General features: G+C 37.6%; 1 long non-coding RNA gene across 2 annotated transcripts in view; it reads left to right on the forward strand.

Annotated features, from left to right (window-relative positions):
* The window catches only part of LOC145523459 (uncharacterized), a 45608-nt gene extending 36765 nt beyond the window's left edge, over positions 1 to 8843 (forward strand). Inside the window, exon 6 of one of the 2 annotated variants that reach the window (XR_014066575.1) lies at positions 4084 to 8843. This is a non-coding gene — a long non-coding RNA (uncharacterized LOC145523459). The remainder of the gene's footprint in view (positions 1 to 4083) is intronic. The other variant, XR_014066576.1, reaches the window with a different exon arrangement.
* Positions 8844 to 14587: the final 5744 nt, after the last annotated feature.

Consider the following 14587-nt stretch of genomic DNA (forward strand, 5'->3'; position numbering starts at 1 on the left):
AAATAATTCAGAAATAAACAGAAATAGTAAAACAGATATTGCTCTGTTGATTTCAAAGTAGAATTTACATTAAAAAGTATTAAATTCAACAAAGAATACTTTTTAATTGTGAAAGCTACAATTCAGAAAATGATATGCTATGAATATATATAGAAAAAGTGACAGCAAATGTCTTAGTAAGGCAAAAACTATAGGGAGTATAGTGTATTAAAATACATTAATAGTAGAATGATTTTTGACTCTACCCTGTATAAGACATAATATAGCCAGAAAGTAAATATCAAGAACTTGAATAATATAGTCAATAAAGACTGTTTTATGTCTATATATTTAACTGTGTCCTGATGATAGAAAACATAACTTCATCTCAAAATATTTGGAACAGTCACAAAGTTAGTCATATAGGAGGCAAAGAGAAAGCATTAGGAACTTAAACAGAGTAAAAGTAATGTACATTGATCACAATGTAACAAAACTAGAAACATAGTGATATATAAACTAAAACCCTTCAACTTAAAAATTAAAAAGGCATGATGTAATAAATAATTCATGGTTAAAAGCAGAATGAAAAATCACAATTATAAAGTATCTAAAAATTAGTCATAAGACACCCATATATCAGAATCACTGGGACCTATTTAAAAATTGACCAAAGAAAAATTAAAATAAACATAAATAATTTCAATAACCATAAAATAATAAAAAAAACAGTGAATTAAGTTCCAACTAAAATGCCAGAAAAGAAAGAGAAAACATAGCAATTTATAACAGCATAAATTAAAAGCAAAAATTGTTAAGGCAGAGCATAGAAAAATCAACGAGTGCAATTTAATAAGTCAAAATCCCATTTTTTGGTTAACAAAGTAGATAAACTACTAGTTAATCAAGGGAAAAAGAAAAGACGTGTGTATACACAATAAGAAATGACAAAAAGAAAATAACTATTGAAACAGAAGAAACTTTAAAAATTATTAAGAGACTACTTACAGATAGATCATTGTGACCATAGTAGACATGTAAACTTGACTACACCAATTTTCACTGAAGATACAGAGTGTTACTAAGGAATAACAAATTAACAGGCACAGAGGGACTTTACACTGAATAGTTACAATAATACGTAAATTGTTCCAGAGCCTAGAGGATAAAGGACATTTTAAAATTCCTTTTTAACATTAATACCTAAACCTGATATAAATCGATGAAAGGAAGAAAATTATAGAACCAATATCACATATAAAGCTACAAAAAATATTTCTTTAATAGAACCCAAGATCACAAGAAGAAGAATGCAGTCTTTGTTTATTAGTGGTAACTATATTACTATCTTGAGGAGGGCATGACAACCCACTCTGGTATTCTTGCCTGGAAAATCCCATGGACAGAGGAGCCTGGTGAGGTACAGTCCATAGGGTCACAAAGAGTCAGACATGACTGAGCGACTTAGCATGCATACATGCATGCATGCATATTACTATACTATACTAACAGATCTAAGCAGAAAAACTATACGTTCCTATGTTTTCACAAACACACTCTCACTTGTAATTTTTTAAAACCCATTATATTGGAATTATATTTTATGGACATTGGATATTATTCTGAATATAATTAGAAGTCAATGGCAAATATTCAAGCAAGACAGTAACATTATCTGATTTATGTTTCAAAGATATATCATTCTGGTTTGGTTCTATTAAATACTAAAGACTTGCATAGACATTACTTTGCCAACAAAGGTCCGTCTAGTCAAGGCTATGGTTTTTCCAGTAGTCATGTATGGATGTGAGAGTTGGACTATAAACAAAGCTGAGGGCAGAATAATTGATGCTTTTGAACTGTGGTGTTGGAGAAGGCTCTTGAGAGTCCTTCGGATTGCAAGGAGATCCAACCAGTCCATACTAAAGGAAATCAGTCCTGAATATTCATTGGAAGGACTGATGCTGAAGCTGAAACTCCAATACTTTGGCCACCTGATGCGAAGAGCTGACTCATTGGAAAAGACCCTGATGCTGGGAAAGATTGAAGGCAGGAGGAGAAGGGGATGACAGAGGATGAGATGGTTGGATGGCATCACCAACTCAATGGAAATGAGTTTGAGTAAACTCTAGGAGTTGGTTATGGACAGGGAGGCCTGGAGTGCTGCAATCCATGGGGTCCCAAAGAGTCGGACACAACTGAGTGACTGAACTGAACTAAACTGAAAGACTTGCCAGAACTGGAATCTACATTGCAGAAAAGGAGAAGAAAAGATGATCTTTCGGGAAACAGTCTTAAAGGATCCTAGCCTATTTTCAAGCCAGGGGTTGCAAAAAAAGGGACCACAAATCCTAGAGAAGTTAGTTAAAAATTGTGAACTATTTAATGCCCAGTTTCTTTTATATAAAAGTACCTATTGCATGATTTTTTTTAATCAGACAGTTCAATTCAATGTATGTTATTATAGTTTTCCTATAATAGAAAAGAACCTTTACAACTGTGTTAAATATAAACACCAAAAAATGGCTTTTCATCCAATTGGTATTAAATTGTTTTTAAAAGAGTTAATGTAGCCAGCCACAATTACATTTTATTGATTTACATTTTTAATTACACATTGCATGACTGAAAGTTAATCTGATGATGATTATCCATTGAGTAAATATTGGGGAATAATTAGAAGATTAGACTTTCTCTTTAGTAGTGGCAGGCAGGGAAGAGGGATCATTCCTTTATTATATACCATTATAAATGTGTAATAGCCATACGAGACTATGAAGATTGAACAGCATTTGTTAGTAAGCATACAGATCAGGCCCTGTCTGTGTTTTCATCAGAAATCCTGAACTTAAAGCTAGAACCTGGCATGCTGAAGAGTATAGAAGAAAACATCTGATTGATAGGAATTGAGAACTGGTATCAGTTCAGTTCAGTCGCTCAGTCGTGTCCGACTCTTTGTGACCCCATGAACTGCAGCACGCCAGGCCTCTCTGTCCATCACCAACTCCCAGAGTCTACCCAAACCCATGTTCATCGAGTCGGTGATGCCATCCAACCATCTCATCCTCTGTCGTCCCCTTCTCCTCCCGCCCCCAATCCTACTCAGCATTAGGGTCTTTTCCAATGAGTCAACCCTTCGCATGAGGTGCCCAAAGTATTGGAGTTTCAGCTTCAACATCAGACCTTCCAATGAACACCCAGGATTGATCTCTTTTAGGATGGATTGATTGGATCTCCTTGCAGTCCAAGGGACTCTCAAGAGTCCTCTCCAACACCACAGTTCAAAAGCATCAATTCTGCGGCGCTCAGCTTTCTTCACCGTCCAACTCTCACATCCATACATGACCACTGGAAAAACCATAGCCTTGACTAGACGGACTTTTGTTGGCAAAGTAATGTCTCTGCTTTTTAATATGCTATCTAGGTTGGCCATAACCTTCCTTCCAAGGAGTAAGCATCTTTTAATTTCATGGCTGCAGTCACCATCAGCAGTGATTCTGGAGCCCAAAAAAATAAAGTCTGACACTGTTTCCACTGTTTCCCCATCTATTTCCCATGGAGTGATGGGACCAGATGCCATGATCTTAGTTTTCTGAATGATGAGCTTTAAGCCAACTTTTTCACTCTCCTCCTTCACCTTCATCAAGAGGCTCTTTAGTTCTTCTTCACTCTCTGCCATATGGGTGGTGTCATCCGCATATCTGAGGTTATTGATATTTCTCCCGGCAATCTTGATTCCAGCTTGAGTTTCTTCCAGCCCAGCGTTTCTCATGATGTACTCTGCATACAAGTTAAATAAGCAGGGTAACAATATACAGCCTTGACGTACTCCTTTTCCTATTTGGAACTAGTCTGTTGTTCCATGTCCAGTTCTAACTGTTGCTTCCTGACCTGCATACAGGTTTCTCAAGAGACAGGTCAGATGGTCTGGTATTCCCATTTCTTTCAGAATTTTCCACAGTTTATCGTGATCCACACAGTCAAAGGCTTTGGCATAGTCAATAAAGCAGAAATAGATGTTTTTCTGAAACTCTCTTGCTTTTTCGATGATCCAGCGGATCTTGGCAATTTGATCTCTGTTTCCTCTGCCTTTTCTAAAACCAGCTTGAACATCTGGAAGTTCACGGTTCACGTATTACTGAAGCCTGGCTTGGAGAATTATCGCAGCCGCCTGGCTTCTGCCCGAGAACTGGTATAGGTAAACCTAAAAAAACATGACTTGTATTTGTCTTTATGTCAGAAAATCTTTTTTGATTAGAGGCATCATCTTCCTTACCCTTTTTTCTGGTAATCATTAAGTCAGCTGAACTTGTTATTTGGCTCATATTTTTAAGCTCATTATGTACATGTTCATCACTGTAGATGGTGATTGCAGCAATGAAATTAAAAGATGCTTACTCCTTGGAAGGAAAGCTATGACCAACCTAGACAGCATATTAAAAAGCAGAGACATTACTTTGCCAACAAAGGTCCATATAGTCAAGGCTATGGTTTTTCCAGTGGTCATGTATGGATGTGAGAGTTGCACTATAAAGAAAGCTGAGCGCCAAAGAATTGATGCTTTTGAACTGTGGTGTTGGAGAAGACTCTTGAGAGTCCCTTGGAATGCAAGGAGATCCAACCAGCCCATCCTAAAGGAGATCAGTCCTGGGTGTTTATTGGAAGGACTGATGTTGAAGCTGAAACTCCAATACTTTGGCCACCTGATGCGAAGAGCTGACTCATTGGAAAAGACCCTGATGCTAGGAAAGATTGAGGGCAGGAGGAGAAGGGGACAACAGAGGATGAGATGGCTGGATGGCATCACCGACTTGATGGACATGGGTTTGGGTGGACTCAGGGAGTTGGTGATGGACAGGGAGGCCTGGCGTGCTGCGATTCACAGGGTCGCAAAGAGTCAGACATGACTGAGCGACTGAACTGAACTGAACTGATGTACATGTTCACAGGAAAAAATGGTGCAAATGGCTCTGAACTTGCAAGGGGATATTTCTCCTCTTGATTGAATTCATCTACCCTTCCCTGAGAAGAGGCTGGAGACCATTTTTCTTATTCTCTCAGCTATGACACAGCATTTTTTTTTTAATCCAAGAATGTAATCATGTTGTTTCTTTATTTAAAATCCTTTAAAATTCTACCAATTGGACTAGAAAGTCCACACTTTTTACATTGTTTCCAAAATCCTGAACCTCACAGTAACTTTTCCAACCCCACTGAAACTCTCCTTCTGACCATTCCCAATTCTGTATTTTGGGACACATTTCCCCCTTCACCTGAAATAACATCCTCTTATTTACCTCTTGGGTGACATTCTATTCATCCATTGAAACTCAACTCAAATGTTATTGTCCTTGCCCAGAAGTATCTGGCATATACCTCACTTCTGTGTATCCATAGCACTTGATGCTATATCTTCACTACAGGATTTAAAATATTACATTATTGTTTATAAGTTTGTTTCTACCCAATATAGTTTGCTCTTGGTGTTAGGAGTTAAGTCTTCATTTTAAGTTTATTTATGTTTTTGTTTGAAAATGAAAGTGAAAGTCACTCAGTTGTGTCCAATTCTTTGTGACGCCATGGATTGTATAATCCATGGAATTCTCCAGGCCAGAATACTGGAGTGGGTAACCTTCCCTTTCTCCAGGGGATCTTCCCAACCCAGGGATCAAACACAGGTCTCCCTCATTGCAGGAGGATTCTTTACCAGCTGAGCCATAAAGAAGCCCAAGAATACTGGAGTGGGTAGCCTATTCCTTCTCCGGTGGATCTTCCCAACCCAGGAATTGAACCAAGGTCTCCTGCATTGAAGGCGGATTCTTTACCAACTGAGCTGTCAGGGAATTTGTTGAGTGTCTACTGTGTACCAAGTCATGGATGATGGAGAGGGATGAAGGAGCCAGCCAGTGAGAATATGCAAGAGGAAAAAGGAGTCAGTCTGATATAGAAATAAGGTTGGCCTGTGTGAGAAGAACCCAAGAAGAACCCAATGAGACTGGACCAGAGTGAGGGACAAAGAAAATAGTTATATGACTAAATGCACATCTGTTTTTATATGCCTCATGCTGAGCCTGACAAAGAGAATAATTCATCAAAAGCAATTTCCAAAATAAATATTGCTAACAAGATAAATCTTAATCAACCATCAGGGTGTTTGACATAATTTTAAGAAATTATGGGGTACTGTAAAATCATACCTTTCATCACAAATGGGAAAATAAGGCCTAGCCAGACCCTGAGTCTTATTCTTGTTGACCTAAACAAATAGATTGCAAGAAATTTCTCCAACAAAGATTGGTTTATTTGAGATCAGTGGAGAATTGCAATTCTCAGTGCAGCCACAGTGAGCTATGTGCAAGCTCCCCTATGCCACCCCTCACCACAAGTTTTTGTAAAGGGGAAAAGGAAATTGAGAGGGTTATAGGAGAAAGAGTCTATGGTTTTTCATTGGCTGAGTCCTTGCCACAAAAAGTCTTCCTTCTTCCTGTTGAACTCTGTTATTGTTACAGCACATAAGGGCTCCCTCCCTCTATCTATCTATCTATCCATCTATCTATCTATTTATATTAGATTTTTGCACAAGAATCATTTGCAAAAGGGGGTATGTGACTCAAAAAAGTTAGAAAACTGTTGTTCTTAGAAATATTTAGTTATTGACTGAACCCCAGTGTCTCTTGAAGTCACATTAACATCTACTCCATTCTCCTGGGCAAACTATTATAGGCCAGAGCAAGTACATAATTACCTCAAAAGTATTATTCCTGAAACTGTTCCTTTGCTTTTCTTAATGTGGGATTCCAACTTGTTACTGATTTTCTTGATACAGCCTTAATGTTTAATGACTCATTTCTGTCTTGTCTTGACCTTTGGACTTCGCATTCTTCACCATTTCCCTGGCTATTACCTTTGATTGACTTCTCTCCACAGCTCTTTTTCTTTTCCCCAGAGTTATACTGCCTTGGGTCACATCTTCTAAACACTTCTTTTAATTTGGTGGTACAACCCTCTAATGTTTGTATAACTCAGAGACAGTGCTTCCACCAAGCCCATCCCATTCCTTCAATGAAAATGTCCATAAAGGGACTTCCTCGGTGGTTCAGTGGTTAGGAGTTCACCACCACCAAGGTGCACACAGGTTTGATCCCTGGTCCAGGAAGATTCCACATGACTTGGGGCATCTGGGCCCATGTGCCACGATTGCTGAAGCCCAGGTGCCTTAGAGCCTGTGCTCTGAAACAAGAGAAGCCACCACAATTAGAAGGCTGTGTGCTACAACTAGAGAGGAGCCCCCACTCTCTACAATTAGAGAAAGCCCATGCCCAGCAACAGAGACCCAGTGAAACCAAAATCAATCAATCAATAAATGAAAATGGCCAGAAAGAGTCACTCTACAGGCCTCTGAGACAACATTAAATGCACCAACATTTGCATTATAGGGGTCCCAGAAGGAGAACAAAGGAAGGACCTGAGAAAATATTTGAAGAGATAATAACTGAAAACTTCGCTAACATGGGAAAGGGAATAGTCAACCAAGTCCACAAAGCATAGAGAGTCCCACGGAGGATAAACTCAAAGAGGAACACACCAAGCCACAGAAGTCAAACTGACAAAAATTAAAGACAGAGATAAAATATTAAAAGCAACGGGGGAAAAACAACAAATAACATACAAGGGGACTCCCATCAGGCTATCAGCTGATTTCTCAACAGACTTTACAGTCCAGAAGGGAATGGTGGGATATATTTTAAGTGATGAAAGGGAAGAACCTATAGCAAAGAATACTCTACCTAGCAAGACTTTCCTTCAGATTTGATGGAGAAATCAAAAGCTTTCCAGACAAGCAAAAGTTAAGAGAATTCAGCACCACAAAACCAGTTTTATAACAAATGCTAAAGGAACTTCTCTAGGCAGGAAATAAAAGGAAAAGACCTGCAGAAAGTCAACCAAAAACAATTAAGAAAACGGTAACAGGATCATACATATCATAATTACCTTTAAATGTAAATGGATTAAATGCACCAATCATAGGACACAGACTGGCTGGGTGGATGAAAACATGTATTATGAATGCACTTCCATTTACCACATCACTCTGCTTGATCCCTCAAATTGTATGTGATTATTTTACATTGTTACGTTAATCATGTTCCCATTATGGCTTGCAATTGTAAATATCTTTTATTTTTTGTCTGGCTATCTATTTTGAAAATGCATAAACTTTTACTACTGTGTTTATGTAACTATTACTTACTTAATACCATGGTACTATGACTGGTCAACAGAAAAATAGTAGAATTCTATACCACCAAAACTACCATTTAATAGAAAAACCTGTAATCACTTTTTAAAATCCAGATGCATATAAGAATTATCTTTGAATTTTTTGAAAAATACAAATGACCAAGTATTACTTTTTTTTCTCCAATGTTCCTGATATGTTTCTAATGAGCAGCCATGTTTAAAAACAACTGGACTGTATGATGTTCGTTTACTTTTATCTAGTTTATTTCACTTTTTCTATTTCATTTTCAGTGCTCCCGTTTCATTTAGTTTATGTTTTCCAACTTCTCCATCTCTCTCTTTTTTTTTCTCAAGCCTTTATCAAGCATAGTAGAAAAGTTTTTGTATACATAGTATGGATAATATATATATTTCAGCAAACCAAATAGATATACAATAAGCAACAAAGGTTTACCATATAACTCAGGAAACTATAGTCAGTATCTTTTAATAACCTATAATGGAAAATAATCTGAAAAATAATATACGTGTTTGTGTATAACTGAATCACCTTGCTGTGGACCTGGAACATTGTAAGTCAACTATACTTCAATAAAAAATATATATATTAAGAATAAAAAAAAGAGTCATTCTATAACAAGAGGTAGGACGTTGTGAAATGCCAAGTTTTCTACTTGACCTTCACTAGAATCTACTCTCGACTCAATTCCCTCCTTACTTTTATACTTTAACTCATTTCTTACTATGAGACGATGAGAGACCATTCATTGGAGGAGTGGAAGGAACATGGTCATTTAGTGATAGAAGGCATGAGTTTCCATCTGTGAGATCCTGAACAATCAGCAAATATCTCACAGAATCTCTGTAATTTATCACTGCTTCATCCTTCTAGATGAATGACATAGCACCAGGTATGGGAAAACAACTATGAAAGTACAAATTGCCACATAAGGTTCATTCTGATTATGTTTTAACTATAGGCTTAAATTTCAGACTATTTCCCTTTGTAAGTGCATGTCATATCTGTTTTCAGCCCTTTTTCTCTCTGAAGACACTGATTAAATTTCTGAGTCCATCTTTTATGAAAGCTGATGACCTGTGTGAACATATCATGAAGGCCTCTAGGGCCTTGGAAGGGACAACTGGCAGGCCCTGAGGCTTAAGCTTATTTAGCTCCTTGGTAAATCTACTTTTGAGAGGAATGAAACCCAGGGCAGATAAGAATCAGTCATGGGCTGTTGACCTTTGAACATGGAGACCAATGCAGGTCACCTGTATTCTAATTGACCATTGTCCTATTCTCATCAAGATTCAGTCTCGTATTAAAAAAAAAAAAAAAAATCATGATGAGCAACTGTGTATTTGGATGGCAACCAAATGAGAAAAGACCATATTCTTTAGAAAATCCATCTGCCAACTTTCATAGCCTGAGATGATGCAAAAATGTCACTCCATGATCTATATCCCATTTTCTTATGATTATCTCTAGAGCTTGTAAAAATCTCTGTACTTTTTCTAGTTTAATCCTATCTAGATTCCATTACACCTTGATTTAATTGAACAAAATCCATTACATAATGTTGTGTGGTGATTATGGCTTTAATAAGCCCAATTTTAACCTATTTTATTCAGTTCAGTGCCTTCCCAAATGCACTGACTGAAGTGAATTAAATTTTCTTCTCTTTCTTTCACCTTGCCCCAAGTTAATGTAGAGAATAATATTGTATTTAAAAAAGTAATTGACTCTGCATGGTAAATAAAATTTTTAAATGACCTCCAAGATTCCTGCCCTCTTGTGTTCACGTAATACGTAATCCTGTTTCCTTGAATGTAGGTAAGGGCCTGTAAATATGATGATATAACACTCCTCTGATTGTGCTATGTCAATTGCCAAAGGTGAAGAGACTTTGTAGATGCACTGAAGACCCCTAATCTGTTATTGTTGTGGTTATTGAGTCCAGCTCAGTCATATCTGACTCTTCCAATCACATGGACGGCAGCCCACCATGCTCCTCTGTCCATGGGATTTCCCAGGCAAGAATACTGGAGAAGGTTACTGTTTCCTTCTCCAAGGAATCTTCCTGACCCAGGGATTGAACTCATGTCTCCTGCATTGCAGGCAGATTCTTTACTGCTGAGCCACCAGAGAAACTCCTATTAAATCAAAAGAGAGGTAATACCTGGTGAGCCTTACCTAATCAAATGAGGACATTAAAGGCAGTGCTAATGGTCAGAGATAGAGCAAGTTAGTATGATTAGAACGTTCCAACACTCTCTTGCTAGCCAGGAAGAACTACTCTTCCATGTTTTAGAGAAAGATACATTTCAGGGAATAGTGGGAAGGTCAATAAGTCAAAGACCTTACTCCTCAACTACAAGGAACTAAACTCTGCCAACAACCACTGAATTTCTAAGAAAATCTCCACATCCAGATTATATCACAGCTCCAGTCAACACCTTGATTTCAGCCTGGTGATTTCAGCTTTGAGACCTCTGACCCACAGAAACGGTGAGATAATAAATTTTGTCATAATTTGTTAGGCAGTGATAGAAAACTAATATAATATGGTTTAAGGTAAAAGGTAACAAGGTAAGCCAATACACTAGAAAATTAAACTTAATAAAAATAATGACTATATGTTATCTATGAAGTATTAATAGAATATCTCTTTGGGCCTTTTATCTTCCCATCTGTGAAATAGTAATATGAAGGAGAATCTTATGTTTCAGTAGTGACTTCTAGACTTTTGGCTTTTAGGGAACAGTAAAATTTTCAATACATTATCTTTGAGACCAATTCAGAATTTTCAACTTTTTATTTTGATATAGAAAGTATATAGTTATTATGATTAAACTAGTATGAAAAATGAAGAATGTTGTAATGCAATGGTGATGGTCAACTTTATGTGCCAGCTTATTGGCTAGGCAATAGTCCCCAGTTATACAATCAAGGTATTACTCTAAAGGTACTTTTTAAATATGATTAAGGTCCATAATCAGTTAACTTAAGTAATAGAGTTTATCCTAGATAATCTGGGTGGTCCTGAATTTGATCAGTGGATAAGGCTTGAGAGCAGAGCTGAGGTATCCCTGAGCAAGAAGAAATTCTACCTGTGCATAGAAACTTCAGCTGATCCCAGAGAGTTCTAGCCTACCCTTCCAGACAGCCTGTCCTGTAGATTTCAGAGTTGATTTGACATTCTCCACAATCCTTAAAACCAGTATCTTTCAATGACTTTTTAATATATACCTCCTATTGATTCTGTTTACTTGGTGGAACCCTGGCTGATGCACAGCTATAAAATAATAAAATAGTAATAATTTAAAGTTAGGATGGCCTCCTATATCACAATTATTTTTATTCATTTCTTCAAAAACTGACATTGACATGAGGTTGGCTTTGGCATTCAATGATTTCATAGCACTGCTTTGAACTTTACTCCTATCATTTCAAGCACTCATAAGCATCAGCATAAAAAAAAACAAAAAAAATAAAAATAAAAACCACCCAATATCTTTACTTTGTCTAGCTGAAAAAGAGATAAACTGGGTAGGAGTAATATATATAGATACCTCAAGGTTCTATAGGAGAAGGCAATGGCAACCCACTCCAGTACTTTTGCCTGGAGGATCCCATGAACAGAGGAGCCTGGTGGGCTGTAATCCATGGGGTCGTGAAGAGTCAGACACGACTGAGCGACTTCACTTTCACTTTTCACTTTCATGCATTGGAGAACGAAATGGCAACCCACTCCAGTGTTCTTGCCTGGAGAATCCCAGGCAAGATAGGCTGCCATCTATGGGGTCGCATAGAGTTGGCACAACTGACGCGACTTAGCAGCAGCAGCACCAAGGTTCTATATTATAAAGAAAAGAGGAAGGAGACAGGAGGGAAGAAAAAAAGGAAGACAGGCATTATCCAGCTGCCAGATTCCTCCATCTTTTGAATTAATCTCAAACACTTGAAAGACAATGTCAAGTATGTATTTCATTTATGAGTCGTGGTCATATCAAACTCTCCTCCAGGTTTACACATGGAAGAGCAAGATTCACAATGATTGAAATGTCATTTTCCGTGGACAAGCTCAGCAGAATCCTTATTAGAATAAGCAATAAACAACACCATTCTCCACTTTTAGGAAGTAGCTCTGTCCTGCTGATTGCTTCAATTACACACATTATTTTCAAATCTGGGACTGACTTTTCCAGAATCTGCATCACAACAATAGTGTTATCCAAAGGAAGTGCTGTGCTTTCTTAATAATTACATTAGTCCTTGAAAAGTACTTTATAGAGTGCATGAAAGAGGAACACCTTGTTTAAAAGCATTACATTTTATTGACACCTCTATATTCCTAGAACACTTTGGTTGAAGACATGGTAAGCTAGAATTTCCTGTCAGCACCTTGGCAATGGTTTTAGAGCTACTTGGCAGTTTTTAAATTGCACTAAAATCCTTCGGGCCCTAAGCGCTTGGTCTTGCTCAAGTAATGTTTATTGGCCATCTCACAATCCAGACAGGCAGCTTGTAAACAATTAATTGCAAATCAGGGGGATTGATGCAATAATATAGGACGTAAAGTTGTAAACTCCTGAGAATCTGAGGGTAGCAACAATAACAACAACAAAAGCCAAGTCAATGTTCAATCATTGAAGCTGGGAAATTGCTTTTATACATCTGAAGTCAAAAGAAATTACAGAGACTAGAATCAAGTTCCTTTCAAAATTGTTCTTTTTGATCAAGTTTAGCATAGATCATGCTACCCAGGTGGCTCAGTGATAAAGAATCCACCTGCCAATGCAGGAGGTGCAAAAAGACTCGGGTTAGATCCCTGGGTTGGGAAGATCCCCTGGAGTAGTAGGAAATGGCAACCAGCTCCAGTATTCTTCTTTTTTTTTTTTAACTGAAGGATAATTGGTTTCTACAGCATTGCATTGGTTTCTACCAAACATTAACATGACAGCCATAGGTTTACCCATGTCCCCTCCCACTTGATTCCATGGACAGCAGTGAATGCTCTCTGACATAAATCACAGCAGGAACCTCTATGACCCACCTCCCAGAGTAATGGAAATAAAAGCAAAAATAAACAAATGGGACCTAATTAAACTTAAAAGCTTTTGCACAATGAAGGAAACTATAAGCAAGGTGAAAAGACAGCCTTCAGAATGGGAGAAAATAATAGCAAATGAAGCAACTGACAAAGAATTAATCTCAAAAGTATACAAGCAACTCATGCAGCTCAATTCCAGAAAAATAAACGACCCAATCAAAAAATAGACCAAAGAACTAAACAGACATTTCTCCAAAGAAGACATACAGATGGCTAACAAACACATGAAAAGATGCTCAACATCAGTCAGAATGGCTGCTATCAAAAAGTCTACAAACAATAAACGCTCTAGAGGCTGCAGAGAAAAGGGAACACTCTTACACTGTGGGTGGAAATGCAAACTAATTACAGCCACTATGGAGAACAGTGTGGAGAGTCCTTAAAAAACTGGAAATAGAACTGCCATACAACCCAGCAATCCCACTGCTGGGCATACACACTGAGGAGACCAGAATTGAAAGAGACACGTGTACCCCAATGTTCATCGCAGCACTATTTACAACAGCTAGGACATGGAAGCAATCTAGATATCCATTGGCAGGCGAATGGATAAGAAAGCTGTGGTACATATACACAATGGAATATTACTCAGCTATTAAAAAGAATGCACTTGAAACAGTTCTGGTGAGGTAGATGAAACTGTAACCTATTATACAGAGTGAAGTAAGTCAGAAAGAAAAACACCAATACAGTATAATAACGCATATATATGGAATTTCAAAAGATGGTAACAATGACTCTATATGCGAGACAGCAAAATAGACACAAATGTAAAGAACAGACTTTTGGACTCTGTGGGAGAAGGTGACGGTGGGATGATTTGAGAGAACAGCGTTGAAACATGTATACTACCATATGTGAAACAGGTCTCCAGTCCAGGTTAGATGCCTGAGACAGGGTGCTCAGGGCCAGTGGACTGGGATGACCCTGAGGGATGAGATGGGAAAGGAGGTGGGAGGGGGGTTCAGGATGGGGAACACATGTACACCCATGGCTGATTCATGTCAATGTATGGCAAAAACCACTAAAAATTATTGTAAAGTAATTAGCTTCCAATTAAAATCAATAAATTAATTTACAAAAAAAACCTAAAACAAAACAAGTGGATGAACACACACACACAATATACATCACAGGAATTGGGTCTCATCAATGTTCAGCAAGAGGGTGGGTTTTTAATATGTATACTTTCCAGAGTCATTTTTATTATATATTTATGTTACATGTTGAATATGGTTGCTTTAAATAATAGT

Source organism: Giraffa tippelskirchi, chromosome 10 (genome assembly GCF_054371585.1).
Source record: "Giraffa tippelskirchi isolate mGirTip1 chromosome 10, T2T-mGirTip1v1.2.pri, whole genome shotgun sequence".
Taxonomy (NCBI): Eukaryota; Metazoa; Chordata; class Mammalia; order Artiodactyla; family Giraffidae; genus Giraffa; species Giraffa tippelskirchi.